The sequence below is a fragment of the Melozone crissalis genome, unplaced genomic scaffold, assembly GCF_028551555.1.
Source record: "Melozone crissalis strain CALT ecotype California unplaced genomic scaffold, PUWL_Pcris_2 ptg000013l_1, whole genome shotgun sequence".
Taxonomy (NCBI): domain Eukaryota; kingdom Metazoa; phylum Chordata; class Aves; order Passeriformes; family Passerellidae; genus Melozone; species Melozone crissalis.
In genome coordinates this window covers 45,396,259-45,421,302 of record NW_026535791.1, presented here as the reverse complement: position 1 = coordinate 45,421,302, position 25,044 = coordinate 45,396,259, and the positions used below count along the sequence as shown (strand labels likewise).

Here is a 25,044-nt window from a genome sequence, read left to right as displayed (position 1 = left end):
CTGAAGGGCAGGTAGTCATTTGTACTGTGAGGAAGGGCACATGAACTTCTTTTGATGTGCAAGTTAGGTTTAGAGATGAGACTGATAAAAGTCTCATATCTGACTGGGTCTGTAGGGCTGGGAGAAGAATGAGACAAAGACTGAGGATTCATTTTAGCTCCAAATCTGGAGTGCTTCAGTTTCTGCAGTTCTTCCAAACCTCAAATGAAAACTAATCTTCTCTAAGCTCCTTGGGGAAACCTGCTGCCATCCTACCACCCTGGGCTTTAGACCAAAAATTGATTAAACACTTCAGATCCCATTTCCCTTAACCCCAATCAAGACGAAGACAGTAAAACTCAGCAAAGCATCTGCCTCTCAGCATATGTCCCAAACCCTCAGCTCAACCCAACAATTCCTCCTGATTGTCCCAGTAGAGCAAGCAGTTCACTTCTGCCTGATTTTAACTGCAATCACCATCCTAAGCCTTATTACATCTTTATCACCTGAAACTTGTAACAGTTAGAAGAGTAAATTTAAGATGTTTGACTCCTGCCTTGTCTGCCTCTCCCTCTACAGGTACAGGATCCACCAGCAAACTGAACTGCCCATTCCCAAAGCCCTGCTTCATGTGTATGCCCAAGCTTGCTTACCTGTCCTACATGGGGCCAAAATTCACCTTAGAGCTTTTGGTTCTACCAGTGCTCACTTCACACTGGCCTTCTGGTCAGTCTTCTGCAATCCATGAATATTTCTCCTTGTTCAGTATTTCCACAGCTAAAACTTAACAGTATCTCCTTCACAAACACTACATAAAAGTTGCCCAGTGTCTCCTCCTTTCCTCCACAGCGGGGCTTCAAACTCAGGTTTTCCTCTCATCATCCAGTATTAAAGTGATCTCAGTGAACTCTTGTAGCAATAAATTGAATTCTCCTGATCTTGTGATTGCTAGCAATAACCCAAAGTGACTGTTAATCTCAGTTTTAATTTTCTGTACCCCAAAGCCAAGCAGAATAAGATGGCCTGTGTGGAGTAAAGGCCTGACAGCAGCTTGGAGATTGATATGCCTTATTGACTTGAGCCCATTTTACCACCACCTCCAGTTCCAGGAGGTTGTGTTCACTAATGGGTGCTATCAGATATGCATGATGAGGGTATTTCAGTCTCTGCTGGGTGTGGGTCATTTAGCACACCCATCAGGTGTCCCATGTCAGGATTAGGAAGAGCAGAGATGGAAGAGTTCCATTTAGTACTATGTCCTAAAAGTTCCTCTGTTCCAGGATGACATACTGTTGTCTGGTTATGGCTATGCTCCTTAGAATAGTAAAGAGTTTTTCAGTATTTTTACATAGAACATTTCTCTTTCTTCTCTACAAAAATATCAAGCAAATATTTTTTGACAGTTTTTGACTCATTGAAGAATTCCTTTGAAAAAGGCCTGGCTCACCTCCTTTATGGTGAGGTGACTGCCTGATTGCACTGCTACAAAGCAGTACTGCTCACCTTCCGGAGGCTCCTCTGAAGGGAGGTTCACTATCTCTCTATGCTTACATTCTCCCACCCCTCCCCAGCCTCCCTAATGATAAATTAGGCATTCTAACTGAAGTCTGAGGGTCTGAATATCCACCTGTGTAACTTTCTTGAGCCTTATCTCCACGTTAAGTTTTCTAGAAGTGGGCTGAGTTCTCTCAGAAGTGGAGGCATTGGAAAGCACAAAGGCAATCTTTCTGCCTTAGAGCCATGCAGGAATTCCCCAGCTGCAGCACTGGACATGGAGAGCATCCTGTCCACAGGTCAGTGAAACATTCTCTGTTTTAAACTGTTGCATTGCACACTCGACTGAAACTTTTGGTTCTGAACAAGTTATATTTTTCTGGCACGTTCCTAGGAATGTAGATTTTCAGTCTGCTGCCAGGTAGAAGCGAATAGTTGAGTTTTTTAAGAGCACCAAGTGGCCTATTAGCAAGTGTAAACGCATCCAAAAAAATGAAAGAAGACTGTATTTCTGCTTCTGATTCACTGTTCTGTGCCAAATAACACTTTCTCAGTCACCTTTTCTTCCTCAAAGAGAACAGGTTGTGACAGATTGAAGTCTTCTCCCCTGCTATGTCAGGAGCCTTTATGTGACAATTACAATATCATTTTTGTTTTACGATCAGCTGAAGTCAGTTCAAAACAGCACGTCACCTCACACATGAAATAGCATTACTTTATGTGATGGGTACTGGAATTTGGCAGGAGCATTTCCTCATTTGCAGTCTGCTTTTTTCTGTCTCAACTCGATGCAGAGTAACTTCAGTTTTGAAGTCAGTCAGGCTTATCTGGAGGAGTGACTCATCTAGGGCAAGCAGAGTAGCCAGCTTCTGCTTGCTCTGAAATGCTAAGGAGTGGAGGAGGAGAAAAATTACAAATTCATGATGGGGAAGACCTCAGACCTTCCAGATAAAACCTGTGATATTTATCGGCGGCCCTGTGAGCAACAAGCTCAGTGCTCAGCAGGCAGTCTCTTTATCCCCTCACTTTTTCATGGTGTTTGCCTTTCTCTCTTGTTGCACCCAGCTCACGTGCCACAGGCAAGGCTGGCCTCAGAAAGTTCAAAGAGGAGCCAGCTGGCTGCACATGAGTGCTCAGATCAGTGGATCCCACTGATGTAATCAACAGCACCACGCCTTCTAGCTTTTTTTATTTTGTACGTCTCTAGAATAGCAATTAGCCAAGAGCAGGTCTAAATGCTGCAGTGTTCAGAGTGATTCTGGCTTTCCCTGACAACTGCTTTTTCACATAATCTATTATACCTAGGAAAGTAATAAAGCATTTCCCATTAATAACTCCTCTCACTTGTGATTTCTCTTTTTGTAGCCAGAAGAGACAAAGTGTGCAGTCAAGGCACAAAAATCTGTCCAAAACAACCAGTACTACAATTCTTCATCTGCCAAAACTGCAATCACCATGAATTCAAGACACTTGGTCCTAAAACCATCCACTCTTCCCAATTTCTGACTGGTTCCTACTTCTTTCCTAGTTACCAATTTCTTCTTTCTAAAATGTTTAATTTTTAAAACCAAGCCCAACTCACTTCAGATGTGAGACACTTAATCCTCCTGCATTCAGATTCAAAAGGAAGTGTTTACAGAAAATAAAATAAGTTTTTTGAGCGGCAAAACTGCCAGAAAGCTCTTGAGTAGGTTCTCTGGTATCTGCAGGGACAGAAGCCCCCAACATAAGGTGTAGACCTGCTGGAGCGAGTCCAGATGATCATAGGGCTGGATCATTCCACACCTCTCCTATGAAGACAGGCTGACTGAGATGGGATTGTTCAGCTTGGAGAAAAGGCGGCCTCAGGGAGACCTTATAGCTGTCTAGGACCCCAAGGGGCCTGACAAGAGAGCTGCACGGGATCTTTTCCCATAGGCATGGAGTGATGGGATGAGCAGGAATGGCTTTAAACTGAAAGACGATAGCTTTGGACCGAATGTTCAAAAGAAATTCCTTGCTGTGAGGGTGGTGAGACATGGGAAGAGGTTGCCCAGAGAAGCTGCGGATGCCCCATCCTTTGGCAATGTTCAAGGCCAGGAGAATGGAGCTCTGAGCAGCCTGGTGTAGAGGGAGGTGTCCCTGCTTATGGTTGAAACCAGTTCATCTTGAAGGTCCCTTCCAACTGAAACTATTCTATGATTCTATGATCTGAAGGAAAATAAAAAATCTTCATCATTTAAAAAAAACCAACCCAACTTTGATTTGTTTATAGAATAATGCTTTATTTTACTATGCTATCAGACACATGGCCTGGCATTGTCCTCTGCTTGTATGGCCCCGTCAGACATGGGGAGAAAGATAATGCATTAAACACTCAGGAGCAGAAATGCAAAAGCTCAAGGTGGAGATTCACGGATTAGGAGTCTCTGAAATCCCTTTCAGTTCATTCTTAAAAAAATATCAGACTGTCAGACTGAGCATGTCCCTTTGACTTCAGTATTCCTTGTGTTTTAAAAATCTAACCAAAGAGCATTAGTGTTCACTGCTGTATATTTACAGTATACAGTACAAATGAGAGCAGTAACTGCCACTCAGATGTAATGGTCTTTCCTTTGGATGCTTGATATTCTATACTGCTAAGTGCTGCCTGAAAGTTGATTTACTGTCTATTTGGAGGTAAAAAACTACATTTAATACTTTAATTTCCTTGTCCCATTTTAATTTTTTTTCATAGCCAGGCTGGAGTCCAAGAAAAATGCAAGTTTTGCAGATATGTTTATCGATCTTTGCTTTGTGATTTAGTAATGTGCATCGTCTGGTTCTTACTTGTACATCTTAAAAACCCAGAAAAGGAAGATGTTGAGCCCATGTTCTAAAACAGGTATATGTTTTAAGCATGGTATTAAATTGTAGTTTCTACATTTTCTAGATTTTTCCATTTCCTTTCCCGGAGTTTTAATTCCTCTGGGGCATATCATAATGTCCTTACTCAGACAAAACTACTTTTCTATTTACATTGTTTAGGTTGAAAACTGCATGAGGTAGTTAATATCTGCAATACAAGTACCTCTTTATCATTTGTCAGCAAAGTTAAATTTTTTTTTGACATACTAACTATTGAATAAAATATTAAGGTCACCGGTCCTTTTCTGGCAAGGATTGTTTTAAAAATCCAGCAATGGCTCCAGATTAGTAGTCACAGTATTTATACAGATTTTATGCATGACGGCTCACATGCACTCAGTTTTTTGTACTGTTTATGTTAAAAAAAAAAGAAAAGAAAGCTGCCTCAGTCTTGCATGGAGGTTTCCACATTCTCATCAATTCTGCTCACACAATCAAGCTCTTTGGAAGTTAAATTTCAATTTATCATTTTCATTTTTGTACTTTTCCCCCTTGTATTCGCCTTTCCCTCCATATTTATGCCTTTATCTAAGGGTTTTGGGCAATGGGCTGTGGGCCTGCTCTAGTGTCCAGGAAGTAAGCTAGGAGAGTGCTCAGCATTTGATCATCACCATGCCGTGTGACATTTCACATCTTTTATTGTAATCGGAATTTCAATAGTCTCATCAATACCAATGAAATTTATAACGTGCCAGGAGGGCACTCTCAGATTAAGCTGTTTTCTTGTGTATTAAAGGGCTGTCATGGAACATTAACCATGAGACATCAACGAAATGGACTGAGACTTTAACACAAGCTTAATGACCTAGAGCTGGAATTCAGTGCCCTTTCTCCTAGGAGAGCTACTTTATTACTCTACAAGCAGTCTCAGTTTGTTCATGGGACTGCTTGTAAGATGCACTCAGTGTGGATAAGAAGGTCAGAATCTGTGCCTGTTGACAAAAGACTACTTTGACACTTCAGATTCCCTTTGTGCCGCTTTGCTTTGACTGGTGAGCACTTCATCAGGTGAGTCATCCCCTTTCTGGGGACTAAAGCTTGCACAGCTTGATCTATTTGGATTTATGGGCATACCCCATTAGGCTACACCACTGAAGAGAAGGACACTGCTTTGGAATAATGAGGTATTCACTGTGAGCAAGGAATATTGGACTGGGGCTGGAAACCCACTGTGAGCATGCTGGCAAAGGAGACGATTCCTCTGAAGTCATCTGAGCTGGCTAATATTCTGTAGGACTAATAACCCAGAGGGGAAGATTTGTTGCATAAATTCATATGGGACTGTGGCTTTAAATTCCTGCCTTACAGACGGCCCTAAGCACAGCCCTCACTAAGGCACTGAAGTAGCAGAAGGTAGGATTTCAAGCCTCCCTTTTATCCTGAACTTGCTTGGGGACATGCATTTTGCCTGCTAGGTGAGCAGGCAGCTCAGGCTCTACATCTTGAATGCTCAAAGCCATGAAGAGTGGGCCAGCCAAGCTGGCTCGTGGCCACCAACCAGACATGGTTGATTGTCCTGCCTCTCCTGCACTGCTTATCTTTGTTGCTGGTCCATTTTCCTTCTGTGAGCTCACTAAATTCTGTAATTTGGCAAAAAAAAACCCCAAAAAACAAAGCCATCCTTTACTTTTTTCTTTAATTTTCTCATAGAGAAAGCTGACAGGACTTCTTCAGAAGCCTCATTAGGTAGGACAGCAAAGGGAACTGGCAGAAGTGCCCAGCTAGGAGCAGGGAACAGGGGAGGGAAATCTGGCATTTATAAATGGGACTGGTCCTCCACCACCCAAGTACACTTGTGATGGCAGATTTGTGGATTAAAGTAAGTTGCAGTCTGTTGTGAAACCTCATCTTTCAGTTGTCAGTAGACTTCACTATGAATCCTCTCAGTTGATCATAGCAACTTCCCTGCATGGCGTTGCAGGGAGGCCCAATTTTGTGGTTGTTCAGGCTCAAGAAGAGGAGGTTCAGGGGAAACCTCATCACTCTCTACAACTGTTTGAAAGGAGATGTAGTGAGGTGGGGGCCGATCTCTTCTGCTGTGCCTTCACTGAGAAGACCAGAGAAAACAGTCATAGGCTGACCCAGGAGAGATTCAGATTAGATATTAAAAAAATTAATTTCACTGTTGGTGTTGTCAGACATTGGAACTGGTTGCCCAGGGAGGCAGTGGAGTCACCATTGCTGGAGGTGTCTAACAGCTATGTGGATCTGGCACTGGGTAATGTGGATAAGTGGTTTAGGGATTACAGTGATAGTGCCAGGTGAGCAGCTGGACTGGATGATCTTGTAGGTCTTTTCTAGGTCTCTTCTAACCTTGACAGTTTGATGATTCTATGATTCAATTGGGCCAGTTTGTGTCAATTTTGCCATGAATACTAGAAACTCAATTGTGGAAGAAGACTATCACATTTCCCAGGCAACAATGACAGCATTATTCCTTCTGAGTACTAACAATATCAAGATTACACTATTACATTGAAAGATTACACTATTAATGCAAGATTACACTATTAAATTGAAATAGTTTAGTTTTAAATTAAAATTCAGAGTATCTTTCTGGGAAGGTTCTCATGTTTTAAAAAGAAAGGAAAACAACAGGCCGGTCAGTCTCACTATGCTAAGGCACATAGAAAATAAGGAGGTGACTGATAAGCCAACACGGTTTCACTAAAGGCAAATTGTGCCTGATAAATCTGGTAGCCTTCTACAAGACTGTTAGAGCAGTGGTGGATGAGGGAAGAGCAGCTGACATCATCTATCTGGGCTCATGCAAAGCGTTTGACACCGTCTGGCACAATGTCTTTGTCCCTGCACTGGACAGACATGGATTTGATAAATCAACCACTCAGCAGGTAAGGGAGTGGCTAAATGGTTGCGCTGAAAGATTTGAGGTGAACAGCTTGCTGAGCAAGTGGACAAGCAGCATTCCCTGGGGGTCTGTACTGGGACCAGTGCTGTTCAACACCTTTGCAGTGGCACTCAGTGCACCCTCGGTAAGTCTGCCCACAATCCAAGGTGTGTGGGGCAGCTGACACTCTGGAGGGAAGGGAAACCACCCACAGGGACCTGGACAGGCTTGAGAGGTGGCTCTGTGCCAGCCTCATGAAGTTCAACAAGGCTATGTGCAAAGTCCTGCACCAGGGTCAGGCAATCCCAAACACAAACATAGGCTGGGCAGAGAAGGGATTAAGAGCAGCCCTGAGGAAAAGGGCTTGTGTGCTTATTGCCCTGAAAGTCAACCATATCCTAGGCTGCACCAAAAGAAGTGTGACTAGCAGGTCAAAGGAGGCAATTATGTCCCTCTGCTGTGCTCTGGAATATTGACCTCAGCTCTGGAACCCCCAACATATAAAGGACATCGACCTGCTCAAGTGAGTACAGAGGAAAAAAAAAAAACAAAAAAAATTTAAAAATCAGTCTTATTTCTTGTCAAGGCTTTCTTCCATCTTACACTATGAACCACAGAAATGCTAGAGTTTTTCCCTCAGGCCTTGATCACTGTATTACCATGACAACAATGTATTTATTGTAGCCATTATAGATGGACTTCAGATGGTAACTGGATCCCTCAGAAGTCCATGGGAGAGCTTTTGGTCTCCAAACACCAGGATAAATGAAAGAATTACTCTCTCCTGAAGAGGTATCTAACAGGTAACTTATTTGCTTTCAATTTTTTCAGCCAAGTCCATTGCCTTCCATCAGTTTATACTACTGACTATTTTAATTATACGGAAAACCAGGTCAAACTTTTGTTCACCACTTTGCTTTGCTTTGCTTTTTGCTGACTGAAACCTGTAATCTGGCAAGTCAATGCATCAATCTGAAAGGATGTGATATATGGACATCACAAAGGTTTTTATTGTTACTGTTTACATTATTCTACTTTTCAGAGTTTTCCAGCCTTGCACAGCAGAAAGCTGCAAAGCTTTGTTCTCAAAGAGCTCACAACTAAAGAATGCTACTTTGCATACATAGAGGCTTGGAGTGTAAAAATATATGATAGAAACAAGACCTATTACTCTCTTGAAGACATTGATGCATGAGGGTAATCAAGTCACTTTAGCAATAAAAATAGCTTCAAATTTAAGCACAAGTTTTAATACCTTGTTTAGTCAAAGGTATACTACAAAACATGCAATTCTAGCTCAGCAAGCAAGATAATGCAAGATTCTTAAAGACTGTGTTTCCTTAGTTTAAGGAGTATCCTGACAGACAGTGAAAGTCCTTCTACACAAGGCTTTGTAGACAAAGTAAATTATAAATATACATTAAAACTGCCATTAATGCCTGTCAATCTGCTTCTAAAAGATGTAATTAGAAGATCAAAAAACTAATTAGAAAATCTGTTTGATCTCAAGAGTTTGGTTACATACTGACAATCTTGAAATAATTTGTATCAGAAAGAACTGTTAAAGCTTTATATAATTCGGAACTTGAGCAACTGATATTTTTCTAAGATTCAAAATTGGTGCACAGTTCTTTAAAATGAAAATTATATCACCAAGGTAGTCATAAAAGTTAGAACTTATTAGTAAGGAAAAATCTTTATTGATTTGCTTAAACCAGATAAAATGTATAACTTAAAATCTCAAGAAGATAATTTAAACATACCAAACCCAATCTTTTCTAGCAACAGAAACACCTGAAAACAAACAAGAAAGTGTGCAGGAAATGTGGATTTTATATAGGGCTAGCCTCACTGGAGCTCTCTCAGCTTTTGCCTTTTCTAGGGAGCAGTCTGGGGACAGAACCTGCCAGGAAGCCTTGACTGGTTCTTCCAGTTTCAAGAATCTTAGAAGAAACCACCACACTTGGTTATACAGAACATTTCCATGATTAAACCACTTGGGTTGAAATTCTGCAGTCTGGTGTCTGCCTGGGAATTTTCATGATTCCTATTTTCAGCCAGAAGAGTTAAGAAGTAGAGATTATATATTTATGAGAAAAGTTAGTCTTTGCTTTGCAGGTGTGTGTGCTCTTTGCAACAAGGATATCCTCATTTAAAAATCTGCCTGAATTGACCAATGTTTAATAAAACTGAAGCTTCTACCCAACTATATTGAGAGTAATGTTATTTGAGTACTGGTTTGGGCCAGGCTAAGCTAGCAGTGCTGGCACATAAGTGCTCACATCCTTCCCCTGCCCATCCCAGCTTATGCCAGTAGTTGTGAAGTTACTTAGTGAAGTGATTATGAACTGCCAGTGAATTAAGCTGGTTTAAAGTGACCAGCAACAACTAAACAAAAACATTATTTGAATACAGTGTGATTACTAAACCATTAAGTACTGCATAACAATGAATATACAGGAAGGGAGTAAATCAAAATTACACAGGCAGACTTAATTATATTATTTCTTAATTTATGAGTGCTCAGCTTTGCATCCATATTAGCATTCAAGGCAGTTTCTGGGAGTGTGTGACTTTACTAGGTCTTTAAAAAAACGGAAAACCCCACTATTTGGCATTGTTGTGATATTTACAAAATATCAGCAGTTTTCCACTCATTACATCTATCAAGTGCATCAGCCAGAGTGGTCACAGGGTCCTGCTGTAGGAAGGGACAATGGGCTGCAGTAAGAGGTAAGCCATAAGATGGCTCTCCTGCTGGGCTTTGAGGCACCACAGAGGGGCATCACATTTGCCAGCACTGGGATGCCCTCTCAGATGCCCACACAGGCCAGCTTTTTCTGCCTGTCCTCCCTGACTGTCAGCTTGATGCCTCCTTCTGTACCTCAGACTCCTCCTGACCCCAGTTATACACTGCAGGATGAGCACATGCTCATCTCCATTTCTGACTGTCCAAGCCTCAGGTACTTCCTAAGAACCCCACTTTCAGACTTCTCTCAGGGCAAAGACCCTCCTCCTCCAACCTTTTCCTCCCATGCTGCCACCTGACCTCCCTCTTCCAGGCTCAGCTCCATGCTTGCTCCCTTCATGACATCCTCTCTTTCCAGTAGATCACACCACTCCCTCCTCAGCCAAGCTTGTACTAAGGTCTTCTTTTCCATCTCTTCTTTTTCCTCACTGCCATGGGTTACAGCTGAAATTTCTTTGTCTCCCTTGCTCCTTGTCCATGTTCCTTCTCCTACTGGTCATAATTTTCAACTCCATCCATGCTCACCGTTCCCACTCCTGCTGGTCCATTTGTCATCGCAGTGCATCATGTCCTTGCCTGACCTGTACAAATCCTTGAGTCTCTGCCTTGCCTCCATTTCTTCACTCAGCTCCCCTCAAGTCCCACTTCTCCTCTCATCCAGAAATGTAAAACGTTCAGCAGTTACTCTAAAGTGGATTAAACGCACACTGGTTCCAAAGGAGATCCTTTGTCTTCCTCTCACCTCTGCAACCTGGCGCGGCTGCACAGTAACCCAGCTCAGGAAAATGCAACAGCTGACAATTAACCCATCCACATAAAGAAAAGGCTAAATTTCAGCAAGATCAGCTTTCTGCTCCGACATACTGGTGTCCAGAGTTGGGAGTAAGGCAGCATCATCCTTTGCAGTAGCAGCAGATATGTACATGGATGTGGTGGTTTGACCCTGGCCAGATGCCAGGTGTTCACCAAAGCTGCTCTATTACTCCCCTACTCAGCTGGATAACAGACACAAAATGTAATGAAAGGTTCAAGACTTGAAGATGGGGAGAGAGACTGGAGATCACCCATGAGACACTGTCCAAGGCAAAAGAGACTCAGATTGGGGAAATTAATTGAATTTATTGCTAATCAAATCAGAGTGGGATCGTGAGAAGTAAAACAAATCTTAGCACCACCTTCCTGCCACCACTCCCTCCTTCCCAGGCTTAATTTTATTTCTGATTCTCTAACTCCTACCCACCAGTGGCATGGGGAGACAGGGAATGGAGGCTGCAGTTAGCTCATCACACTTTGCTTCTGCCACTGCTTCCCCCTTGGGGAAAGAAATCCCTCCCCTGTTCCAGGGTGGGGTCCCTCCCACCAGAGGCAGTTCAGGGAGAACTTCGACAGGAGTCCTTCCCACAGGCTACAGTGCCTCACTGACCACTCCAGAGTGGGTCCCTTTACCACAGGGTGCAGTCCTTCAGGAATGGACTGCTCCAGTGTGAGCTCCCCATGGAGTCACAAGTCCTGCCAGCAAACCTGCTCTACTGTGGGCACCTCTCTCCATGGATCCACAGGTCCTGCCAAAGCCTGCTCCTGTGTGGGCTTCCCATGGGGTCACAGCCTTCCTTTGGGCATCCATCAGCTGTGACATGGGGTCTTCCAGAGGCTGCAGGTGGCATCTGCTCCCCGTGGACCTCCAAGGACTGCAGGGGCACAGCTGCCTTACTGTGGTCTTCAGCACAGCCCACAGGAGTATCTCAGCTCCTGAAACATCTTCTCTCCCTCCTTCTTCACCACCCTTGGTGTCTGCAGAACTGTTTCTCTCATTTCTTTTCATTCCTCTCTTCTCTGGCCACAGTTACTCCTGCCCATAACTGTTTTTTTCCTTCTTACGTATGTTATCCCAAAATCATTAATACCTTTGCTGAATGGCTTGGCCTTGGCCAGCAATGGCTCTGTCTTGGAGCCACTTGGCATTGGCTCTGTCAGGCATCAGGGAAGTTTCTAGCAGTTTCTCAGAAAATACACACCTATAGCCTTCACTACAACCTTTCCATGCAAATTCAATACAATGGATAAAAGCAGTCTTGCAATTATGAGTTTAGCCAAAATGGGTAAGATTTGGGGAAGCAATGGGAAATCAGTCTTAAACGGAAAAATACACTATACAGGCAATGCTGCCTGAGTTCATACCAGAAATATCTTATGACTCCCAGTTACTGCTTTGCTCTTTAAGACAATGGTTTGCAAGAGATGTTATGCTTTGGCAGAGTGAGAGGAGATTGACATCAAATACATTTCTCCAAAAGAAACCTGCAGACTAGCTATGAAACAAGACTAGGAAGAAACTTCTAAAACATTAACTCCAGAATAAAATGCAAAAAAAGGGCTGGCCTGAAGTGTCGCCTGAAGGAGACACTTCCTACATTATAATCCCCCCAAAACAAGCGACTTCCACTGTCGTCACGCTGAAGTCAACATGCAAGAAGAAATGCAACAATTAAGGCTATTCATCAGTTGAGGTTTTGAAATTCATTATCCATATTCTAATAAGGTGTAGTCTGTATTTCAAATTTTGGGGACACTGTCAGTGAGGAATGTGAAAGAACCTTCAACAGACCCTATGTTGGAAACATCTTTCTGCCAACTCTACTATGCTCCCCTGAAGCATTCTTTTACCGGGATAGCTCATTTTGCTCAGGGAAAGAGTTTAGTTTTGCCAGTAAAGTACCTGCACAAAACACATATCTGTTAGAGGAAGTTACCACTGTGCCCTTACATGTGCTAGTGTCAGCAAAGATGTTTAAAAACAGACAAGATGTGGCTCACCAAAACAACTTTCTGGCACAACCATTTCCGAGCTCTCTCTGCAGTGCCTTTCTCTTTCCTTCTCTGTGTTGCAAAACATTAATCTAGATTCATAACTCAGATCCTCAAAAGAAGCGAGAAAGGTTACATCAGTGCCTGAGTCACTTTAAGTTTTGCACACAGAACTGTGAAAAAACATTTTTCATGAATGAAGTAGCTAGAAAGAGCCAAAGGTTTGGGTATGTGTTCACTGCTGACAAATACTTAATAAATTTCAGAAACCTTCTGTGGCTGATGCAACGTGAGAAATCCTCAAAGAACTTAGCATACAGCACCGTCTTCACATGCAGATAGCCAAAAGTATTCTGCAAAAGAACACTGTCCTCTTCTTGGGGTGCCAGATGGGTGAATCTTAAAACTGACAAACATGAGGTTGCAGAGCAACCAAAAAATTCTAATTATAAACCTACGTCACATCATCCAAGCCATATGCAGAGTAATTCAAAATAAGGAGAAACAGAGGAACAAATGCATAGAGAAAAGCAGAAAGTTCAGGCCTGCTCCTCTTCTTGAGACCATACACAGACAAAAAGAACAAGGCCCCTTTGTAACATCCTGATTTTTAGACAGTACATCTTACTTCACAGCTGCTGTGCTACCATGATGAGTGCTCCCTTTCCATCCAACCCATCCTCGCTGCTCCATACATGAGTCAGACTGGAGACCCGTTCAGCCCCTAAATATGTGCCTAAGTCTTTCCATATTCAGGAAAGAAACTCTGATGAATTTCTGAGTAATGAAAAGCATGTGCTTAAGTGTTTACCTGAATAAAGCTGCTCTGCTGAATTTGTGCGAAAATGTCAAACGCATGTCAGGCAAACTCAGGATCTTCCACAGCACTCCTGTTTGCAGAGCCTCTGCCATGAAAAGCACTGTATCCCAAAGGGGGAAGAAGTTTTTCCTGGAGAGCAGCCCAGAACGAAAGGAGCCATCAGATCAAAGATAAGTCTTACCTCCCCCACTACACCCATCACTTCCCCAAACAGCAGATCAAGGCAGAGGAGGACTACAAAAAAGGAAAAAAATAGATTCGTTTTCCAGCAGAAAAATGAGACGTTCCCCTGACTCCCTTGATTTCTCCAAGCAATGCAGCTAGGAGCAGGCTGTTGCTTGCCTGGAAGCTCATAGACCACAAGATGTGAAGTCATGGAGTGCCAGTGTAAAGTTATTTATTGGCATCTTCCACCGCCAAGCCACTTCACAGTTTGGCAGTACGCACGAGGGTGTTCAAACTGACCACAGCAGGCTGACCTTTCTGCTTCCACAGACAGAATGGTCTCCAGCCCCTATGATTCAAGAAGCCATGGATACTTTTGTTTGTTGGCCATTATTCATTAGATTTGGGAGATCAAGCTGTTTAAACTCAAACTTCTTGAAGCGAAGAAAAAAATGTTGCACATTTTACATTATGTCTTGAAAATATGAAAGCTGGCTGCAATCTTCAAACACAATATTTATGAATCGGTCTTTCAGCCAAATCCACTTTTGCATAAGGATATACAGCTGCTGGTACCCAAAAGTATGATAGCTCCCAAATATATCTTTGCCATTTTTAAAAATCATTCTAGGGGCTTGAAAATAATATTTTCTTTCATTGTAAGCAAAATCTCTAGCTCTGATGTTTCAAAGACAGTCTGAAATTAGCCGGGTTTTGTGTGTGTTTGTTTGTTTGTTTGTGCACAAGAATAATTGATTAAATCAGCACAAGCGTAACTGATTATACACTCTAACAAAACTACTGAAGAATTCAGCAGCAAAACCAGCAGTATCATGAAGAGCCATACCCAGTTTTTATGCTTACATCTCCTATATGGAATTCCCTCTTAATTATACAGTAGCAAATTTGAAATGTGTCATCATCTCGTACCACTGGATATCATAGATTATGAATGAATGTAACCTGAATTTTTCAACACTGTTAAATAAATTTTTTTAAGATGTCTCTTTAAACTTTTTCATTAAAGGGGAAAATTTGCATAGAGGAATATTTAAACACTCACAACTTACAAAGAATGTCAGCCCTCTTTCATTAACCAGAGCAATGACCCTCTAATAGTTTCACACTGAGAAAAAATATGCAGAGAAATATGCCATGTCTAATGCCAATCAGGACTTTGAAAAAATATATATATATTATAGACTGGTCAAATGAAATGTGAAATTCAGACTTAAAAATTGAACTTTCATCCTTCAGTGTTCTGAAAAATCATCTATTTTTAATGGAAATAGAAAAGCTATCTTTATCAAATTTCTCATTCAGCTGACAACAATAAACCTATTGTTCAGATGTAGTGGAAATGGGTCTTTGGAAAAGGAGGGTTTTAAGAAAATCAAACAGAAATTGCATCAAAGAAGAAGTGCTTCTTTAACTGTCATTACTCTCTATATATAGCCTGCAGTTTTTGATTCCTTTTAGGTTTGTCAGAATAACAGGCAATTGGGCACCATGAAAAATTATTTTTTTATCATTCCCATAAGAGAAAACGTATTTGCTTGTTTAAGGGAGAATAAGCAAGTTTAGTGTTATGTCTTTTGCTTTAAGAAGTATGTCTGCAGGGATCCAGATGCTGAGAAGCAGAAAGCTGATAGCTTTAGCTTGAAATGCTACACTATACATTAAGAAGCCATATACCGACTATTTATTTCACAAGCACGAATTAGGTCCTGTGACAAAGAACACAACTTTCAGTCATTTCAGCAAGAAAATAACAATACTTGGCACTCTCCAAAGGCTTTCCATCTGAAAAATGCAAGCAGCTAAGAGGTAGCAGGGTGAGGGGGGGACCTGAGCCACTGTGCAGGAAACGAATGGAGCTGGGACATCCAGGGAGAGCTCCAAAGGCACCAGGTGTTGCACAGCTGGAAGCAAAGTGACAAGGTACTGCCTGATGTATCCTGATCACCACAGAGGTGATCAATGCCCAAAAAACCCCTTACTGTATATAGCTCCTCTTCCTGCCAATGGCCTTTTTAGCATCCCAGAGCCCCCTGCTTCATGCCCCCCTCTGACACCTGGTTATGACTGGCACCCAGAATTGTTCATACCCTACAATACTCTGTAAAGCTGTCCTAGTTTACAGATCAGAGAAGTGATGCACAAAAAGCATTATGTATGTGGTCTAAGCTCATAACATTGCACAGTAGAAGAATTATGAATAAAACCCATTTCTCTGGAGATTTCCAGTTTTGTCACCCTCAACAAAACCCCTTTTACACAGACTTCAAAATCCGCGAGTATTTTTTTCTGACTGCAATACTATGCCAAATATTTATTTTATCAGTCCAAAACTCAATTTACTGAAACCCTGCATCAATACTTCAGAGGAAATGCTAAGATTCTACCCAGAAGAAGAGGAAGGATTACTGAGATGAATATTGTGCAAATAAATCTCTGCCTGGATCACCAGTCTTACAAACTGCTGCTTTGCCCTAAGGCAAGTACCTTAAAATAAGCACCTGTACATAGAAGGGGTCTAAGCAAGCTCAGTGAAATTCCTGGAAACATGTATGATGTATATAAACTTTTTACAGTGCTGTAGTCAGTGAAGGTGAGAATAACAGACTGAAAGAGAGTGCGAGACAGTAAGAGGAGAGAAGAAAGGAGGGGAGGGCAAGGTGGAAAGTAGAAGGTGCTAAGACCTGACAAAAGTAAAAAGAAAAAAAGATCCTAGTAAAGGAAGCTAAAGATTCAAAACCAGAAATATAAAAGGAGAGGGAAGAGTTAGAATAGAAAGTGAGATAATTTTAAATTTTTAAATTTAAAAAAAAATCAAACCCAGAAAGTGAGAAAGTTTAGACCTTTAAGAAACTCAAGTCAGTAATTTTCTGTCAGCCGAACTCTGCTTGATTTTTGCCTTAATGGGAGTGGGAGTTTTGCCTTAATGAGGACAGCAGGACAGGCACCAAATGCAGCTTCATTTCTTATACTTGAATAACAGCAAGATATAACAAGATATTCTGTTGTTGAAAAAGATGATGCATTTTTGAGTAAATATGGATGTTACAAGCCAGGCAGTATAAATGTAATTGCTACAACGAGCTGAGTTACATCAGTGTGTGTCAGCTGACAATAAGGTCCTTTGTGCTGGAAAGAAAGAAAAAAGATGGAAAAAAAAAAGACTGGTGCCACTCTACAAACAATCAAATTAAAGGCCCAGAATTATTCCAGCAAAGCTCCCATCGACTTCAGTGACAGCCCAGAAACAAAGAAGATTCTTCAGTCCTTCTTATAAAAAATATAAATATAGGAATGACTATGAGTGACCTATTTATTTTTCATCAGTCTTGCTCTTGCTGAAATTGTTGGAAATGCACCCAGCTGCTTTACAGAACTATTGTTTGATTAGGCTGTTTATGTGAAACTATCTATCCCAAATATTGTATTACTATACGAAAAAAAAGGCATTGAAAAGTAGATAGGAGAATAAAATATTCTTCTCACCTTCATAGCCAAAGATAAAGCAAATTTTAACAACTCGTTGTTTATCTGATGAACAGGATGAAGATTTTGCCTGAGTAAATAGTGGCCTTAATGGTCCATGTAGAAATCATATAGTTGTCTTCCCCTTTATAAATTATGAACTAAAAGAACCCTCGCTGGAAGTGTCACTGGAATGTGGGTATGTCTAATGCAAAACCTCCAATTTAAAACCTTTTCCTGTTTTATATGTCAAAACCAGGAACAGACAAAATACCACAAGTAAAATCCATAGAATTAGCAATAAAAACACTGAGGCAGATATTTTATATCAGAATTAGAAATAACAGAGAAATATCCTATCTCTAGCTGATCATGCTGCACACAGTATTGACTAGATTTTGCAAGCATACTGTTCTTATGCATAACATGGGAAATATGTCAATTCTCCCAAAGTATTAATGAGAGGTGTCCCACCCAAACCAATAAATCTAGGACATGTTTAAAGTCAGATTTATTCAGCCACTGACTCAATCAGATAACCAGGAATGCTCAGGTTTTGCATGGTTACATCCACCTGTTGATTTAGAGATTACAGGTGGAAGCTGCCTTATTAAAATTGTTCTTCAGCTTAAAAATTTGACACACCTAACAGAGGGAATCAAGAGAAAAATAGTCTGGTCTGTTATCGATGATAAAAGGATAATAAATGATCAAACTCAATTATTACTGTTTGCAGGGCTAACATAATGCTTAAAGAAATTCATTGCCATCTGCAAGCCTGTTAAAATTGATTACAATTTTCTTGTGCTGTTTTTTTTTCCCAATGGTTGAATAGTATTGTCTGTTTTTAAAAGAAAAAAATCCCAAAGCTGCTTGAATAATAAATTGTTTATCCCTTGATAGAACAAACCATAGTGATGAGCTTTAAGAATGGTTACCAAATTAGAAATGAGAGTGAAAAACAAGTACTTTCCTGTTCAAGGCTTTGTTTTTAATGTCTTTTTATTTTTTTTAAACTAGATTGAGTGCCGATTACAGAAAATTCAAGGCTACCCAGACATCAGGCTGCTCAATTGACTGGCAAGTTTGATGACTTCTCTGAAAAGTGAGGTCTGTGTATGAAATTAAGTCAGTATCACTGGTTCTAGATAATTTAAGGGGGAAGAGAGGAAAAGGTTAATACTGCTTATTAAATAATGTTAAATGAGATCAAACAAGACGTGCAGGATTCAGGAGGGCTCTTGGAGCTCCGGTTGTTTCCCCAGGCTGCTTATGCAACCTTGTTTGTGCAGGCAGTGCAAGGGCCCGCCATTTTATTATATAAGGTAGCCCAAAAATATACAGCTAGGCAGTTGTGAGTTCCATTAAGTGCTGCATTGGAGTTTCTGTATCAGTTAGCGTCTGGAAATTTTAGGCAACTACCAGAAGGACTTAAGACACTGCTGAGTTTGGGAATGGTGCTTGTTGTTTTAATAGCAACAGACCTCATCCAAAAGGCAGCAAAATGCCATCACTGTGAGCTGTGTTTTAATACATTGTGCTTTGACCATTGCTTAAGTAAACAGCAATACAGCCCTTGGTTTAGCACAGCCGTCATAAATGCAATCCATGGCTTTAAAATCTGCCTTTCAGATGATTAAGCAAATTGTCTGGTTTAATAAACAGCAGTCAACACAACATTTCTGTTTTAACCAGTGCTTAAATTCAGTGGGTAACTGAAGAAATTTAATTCCCAGTCCTCTCATTCTCAGTTCAGAATGTCAAGGCCTGGTCTTGTAGAGACAGATGAAACTCTAACTACAGCAACACTTCGTCAGAGAAAATGCCCACCTTGGCCCAAATCCTCCCCCTAGCACCCAGGGAAGGCTGGGGAAGCCTGTGTCAGCAGGGCAGGCATGTAGCAATATTACAGTCTCCCAGCAGGAACTTCTTCAGCCAGGCATTGTATCTCATTATTCAATGCCTTCAGGTGGGATTGCTTCCCTGAATGAAGAGCTCTCTGAACCTGCTTGAACCCAAGAAGATAATCCTCACCATGACTGCACAGCTCCACAGCAGGACACCAAGGAGGGTGCTCAAGCAGTGTACACAGCTTTTTGGAGTACAGTTCTGGACCATGCCTTGGCTCTTCTTTGGAGCACTTCAACTAGCTGCTCCCAGCCAGCCTGTTCCACGGCAGATGTGCTGTAATGGAGCCAGCTCTGAGCAGGGAAGGTACGAGCCACTAGCAGCATCTTGGCCTTGGGAACTGAGGGGGGCCAGATGCTGGTCCATTTCATTTTGCAGAGCAGATACAAGGAGACCTCCTGGCCCAGCAGCCCCTCTCAGCCATGGCCAGACACAGGTGCTGAGGAGCAAGTACAAGAACAAGGCAAACCAGTGGTGGTATTTCTTCAGGATACTCACCAAGCTTCCAAAATATGCTGCTCAAAACTTCCTATGCCAGAGGCAGTGGTTTTAAATTTAATAGCCCTTGATGGATTTCTCTTCCATGAACTCATCCAGTCACCTCATTAGCTGATATAACCTCTCAGCATCCACATCCTGTGGTGAGGAGCTCAGCAGTCTGACCATGCCATGTGAAGAGCAACCTCCTTTTGTTTCCATTCCTGCAACTGCTTGCCCAGTGCCCTCTGCTGCCGTGGCTGTGATCAGTCATTCCTGGTTTGCCTTCTCCATGCTTTGCTTAATTTTACAGATGTATGTTGCATCACTTTATCAGCATTGTCAGCCCTGAGACAGGAGTCACTCTGTTTCTCTGATCCCCTTTGCTACGCCCCTCCAAACCATCTCCCTTGCCACTAGCCATCTCTGATGTGGGAGAATCAACAGCACAGGACACTGAAGATAGAGCACATTACAGCTGCTACAGTGAAATAATGAGGATTCTTTTTTATAATTTCCCATCATTTAAAAAACAATCTTCATGTTCTATTTCCCTTTGGTTTTTAACTCACACCAGCATATTGCATTGATTTTTTTTTTCCCTGAGTTGACCAGGGAAGATTTTGTCTAAGTTTTGGCTCCTTCAGTGACCTATAGCAATTAATTTCTATGATTATAGATATATTTTTTTCTATTTATTTTCAAACTGACGGGCATATTACATTTATATCACATGAAGATACTCAAGGAGAAAGGCTGATTGAAATGTCCCAGTAGATGACACTGTCATGCCAGCACTTTGTGTACATTTTGAAATTAGAGGTTTCATACCTGAATTTCCAAATTTCAGTTCTGATCTCAAAAATACATACACGTCCTCTCAATTTTTTTTTCCCATATCATCATTCCACTTGGCTAGAAATCTTCTATTTTATGCAGATCCCTACGAACGGTAGTAAAACAGCTGAAAAACACCTTCTGTCATAATCAGGCCAGCAGAAGCCCAGCTGTTTTACACAGACTTGTGCCCAAGCAGGAGAAGGTTAGATAACCACCCTGTTCCCACCATTTACATGGTCATTTTTGGAGTATCTTGATGCTCAAGGCCTGCTACCTGCCAGAAAGACACAGGAGAAAGAGATGGCATTGCCTCAAAGTGCTTGGTGGTAAAGGAGAGAACAAGAAACAGCAGGCAGATGGGGTACTATAAATCTGGTCTTATAGTATGGCAATACTGTTTCCTAGTAACAAAGGTCCAAGATCACCAGTGACCTAAGTTTTGTGAGAGCTTTATTTTGCTGAAGTCACAGGTGGATTTTCAGACCGAAACACGATTAAAACTAGCACTGGGGATGCGTAAGACTACTCTTCCCAAATGTATCAGGCAGCCTGCAATAAACACCGATTTCTGCCATGGTCCTTGGATAAAGCAACAGAACTGTCTTTACCAAAGTGTAATTAAAACCAAGATTTTGGTTGGACTGAGCTGTGCCTCATAGTTTGCCTTCAGGGGGAAGAGACACAGGAAGAGCAGCATAAAAACCAGTATTTATCCCTCTATCCCCAAAATGTACGTCCGATTTATGTGGATGAGGCCAAGAAAGCCATTTCCCTAAATCCCTCAATCTAATCTGCCAACATCCCAGAGCCACCACAAGATAAATGTAAGGAACAGAGAATGAACCACATCTGCAGCTTCTCAGCTCCTTATTCAGAGCATGAGCCTGTATGACCCACATCCCTTATCACCCCCTTGCCTTTCCTGCCCTGCAGCTCTTGTAATTTTGAACTCAGCTGGCAATATACTGTTTCACATACATACATGCATACATATATATATATATGTATATATTCTGCGTCCCATACCATATCACAATGGCTTTAGTCCCTCCCAAAAAACAGCAATACCAAAAGCAGCATTGCATAAATAAATCCACCACCATCTATGCATTCTGCTTAAATGCTGTTACATGGTGGTTCCTTTTCAAACTTCAGTAGTTAGAAGTTTCATAGACTCATAAAATCACTCTATCAGCTGATGCAGAGTGCCTACTGAATTAAATTAGCTAAAATACAAATGTTTGCATGGCCTCAGCCTACCTTTTCAAGAAGCTTTATTAAGATCAAGGATTCACAGACAGTTAAACCAAATCCAGGAAAATTAATTTTTTACACAGATAATGATCCCTCTAAAAAAATCTGCAATTCAAGTGCATCTCTCCTAAGAGCCTAGACACAAAACTATAAACACAAATGGAAGTTGCCTAAGTTCATCTAACACAGAAAGAAAAGCAATTAAATGCACATAAAATGTGTATTTGGCTGTTATTTTTAACTGTATGACATTTACCAATCCAGGGAAGAGGCAAAGAAGCAGAGGCAAGGGCTGAGACACAGCAGGCAGTGTGGGGAGGAAAATGAGAAGGATGAAAAAGTAGTAGTACCATGCCCTGGCTATTGAAAGAATGGAAACCACTGTGGTTTTGCATGCTCAGATCTCCTGTCCCTGTACACGACAAATGTCAACTTCCTTCTTTCCACCATTCCTTCTCTTGGCCTGGGTTAACTACCTCTATCTACAGTTTCCTGCACCTTGTTCCCAAGATTTGTCATCTATGACCCCACAAATCCTTGGTCTCAAATCTCTGCTCTTCAATTTCTCCATGTATCCATCACCAGTGCTTCTTCTCAGAAGTGGGACCGTTCTAGTTCCACAATTTTTGTCACCAGCAAGTGAATTAAACAGTTTCCTCTTCCACCCTTCCATGGCATCGCCAGGCACACTCTGCCACCCAAGACACAGTTGAGAGTCTTCAATTCTCCCTCCTGCACTCACTGTAGAAGCAATACCCTGGAAGAATAACTGGGGGGAAAGTCCACTCAGCCCATCAGCCACCAGCTGGAAGGGTCTCATCCTTCCCAGGAAGAGGAGCAGTTGCTCAGATCCTAACAGTGCTGGGAGGAGCATGCCTTGTGCTGAGAGCATCTTCAAGTGCAATGGTCAAGCCCTCAACAAGTTCCCTCCCAAGAGCACACGGCCTGAGCATTGCGATAAAATTATACTTAAGAGAAACTCTGGAAGATTCTCAGAGGATCAGCAAAAGGCACACCCCCATCACAAGATGATCCCAAGAAAAATATCTTTTCCCTGCTCTAAAATATGATGCCACAAGAATTTAAGTCTCAAAGAAAGTGTTTCTTAGCATAGTGAAAAAAATTCAGATTCCCAGATAGATCAAGGTAATGCAGGATGTAAACCTAAACCATCTTCATCAAATACGTTGTGAAAGACCAAGTTTCCATCTTACCATGATCTTAGAAATAACCAAACCACTTAATCTGAAACTTCCCAAAGACAGTCTGTCTTCATCAGACAACCTGCAAAATACCAGCCTAGGCTTAAGCTTAGCAAAAAAACCTGACAGCAGAGCATTATACTAGAAAGCACTAGCTAATTTTAACTGTAGACAACATTGCTGCCTATGATGAAAAAACAACTCCTTCAAGGGCTCTTGCATGCTTCAGGGTAGAGATTTGGGCAAAAATATTGTAAATCTGTGGATTCAACCCTGCAAATGTGCAGGAAGGCACCTTTATTTGTGAGGGAAAACTAATTTAGGAAAGCTCACTTTCTCCAGCCTTTGGTGCAGGGCACAGAAGTGCTGCCAGCTTGGGGAATCACCCTGATGTCACATACCTAGTTCTAGAAAACCTTCATTTCACATCTTCAGTGAAATAATGTACAGTTTGGCAATCACATTCTCCAAATACTCCTGGCCATCTCTGCAGAGCAACTCTGTGTTCATATTCATCTACTGAAATGTATGCAGGATTGGGCCCTCCACCAGCTGACAGCTCTCGGAATCAGACGTGGATCAGTGGATGATGAGCTGGCTACGTCTGGACACTGTGAACTCTAATTATTTAGCACCACCAAACAAACTAAACCCACAGTTTAGGGCATTAACACCTCACACTGGGGTAAATGAGATTATTTTTCACTTCAAGAGGCAACCACTTGTTGAACTGAATGCTCAGGTTGGCTCTGCCCATCCGAGAGATCCCTACAGCCTTCAGGAGGTTTATCCAAGTTCCTCTGCTGGCTGTAACGCTTATAACCGCTAATTATTTCTGAGTCACTTGAGTGAAAGTGAGCTGCCATCCTGTAGACAGCTAAGGGAGTACGGAGCAAAGTTTCTGGATGAGAGTGCTTGTTAATTGACAAATCGGGCTAGTGACCACAGAGGAAAGCACCACGGCACAGCTCCGTGTGAATCCGGCGCTGCGGTTCAGCCGTGTATTTAAGGTTTACCCCGTTCCACACAGGGATGCAAACACGCGGGAGGGGAGTTCTGCGCAGGGCTGCAGCAGCAGCAGGGCTCTCCCAGCACACGACACAACCCCTGCTCCCCCCGGCAGCTTTCACCCATTCAAAATCCCCACTGGTCTTACTGGAAGTTTTCCTTGAGCAAACACCTCCCGATCGCATCGCAGACCCTGTTCCAGTCTAGCTTACAGGAACCCCTAAAGTCAGGAAACGTCCAGCCACACCAAAACGAGATGGCGAGGAGAACTGCTTGGGGGACAACTTATTTTCCAAACGGAGGGGCCCGCCCGGCCGGACCCCGCCAGCCCGGCCAGGGCAGACACGCCGCACATAACCGCGCTCCCCACGGAAACTTTCCCGCGGCAGAGCCACGCCACCCCGCACCACCGGGCACGTCCGTGACCCCCGCGGAGCGGGGACACCGCGGAGCTGACCCCGGCCGCCGCCGCGGGGTCACGCGTGGCCGAGCATCCCGCGAGGGTGCCCCGGGCGGGCGCCCCCCAGGCGGGTATCGCGGTTGGGCGCCCCACGGGACGGAGGCAGGGTCGGGGCCGCACGGCCGCGCGTTACCTGGGGTGCCGGTGCTGCGGGAGCGCGGCGGGGAAGCCCCAGCCGCCGCCGCCGCTGCTGCTGTCCGCGGTGGCCACCTGGGCGCGGGAACCGCCGCCGGTGCCGGTGCCGGCGAGCTGGATGCCGCCGCTTTTCCGGTGCCTCCCGGTGCCGTTGCGGCAGCGGCCGCCGCTGCTCCAGCCGCGCAGGAGGCCGGCCTCGGGAGCCGGCAAACTCTTCCTCGCCGACGAGGAGCCGGGAACGCTGCCCGCCTCCTGCCTGCCGCCGGTGCCGGTGCCCTGTCTCATGGTGCGCGGGGCCGCCGCATGCCGCTCTGCCGCCGCCCCGGGCGCCGCGGGACCCACGCGCGCCGGGGCCAGGGGCTCCGCCGGCACCGGGAGGCCGCCGGGAGCCCGGGCTGCTGCGGGGGAGTGCGGAGGCCAGAGGCCGGGGGGGCTGCTGGCTGGGGCTCCCGCTGGGGCATTAAGTTGGACGCGCGGCCTGGAGAGGCAGGGCGAGCGCGGGGGCTGCGGGGCCGATAGTTCTCCGCGAAG

The 25,044-nt window shown here is 43.1% G+C and overlaps 1 protein-coding gene across 2 annotated transcripts in view; it reads right to left on the bottom strand.

Annotated features, from left to right (window-relative positions):
• NPAS2 (neuronal PAS domain protein 2) overlaps window positions 1-24,564 on the bottom strand; it is a 105,585-nt gene extending 81,021 nt beyond the window's left edge. The window contains exon 1 of one of the 2 annotated variants that reach the window (XM_054272007.1): window positions 24,512-24,564. The gene's annotated coding sequence lies outside the window, so the exon portion shown is untranslated. The remainder of the gene's footprint in view (window positions 1-24,511) is intronic. The other variant, XM_054272008.1, reaches the window with a different exon arrangement.
• Window positions 24,565-25,044: the final 480 nt, after the last annotated feature.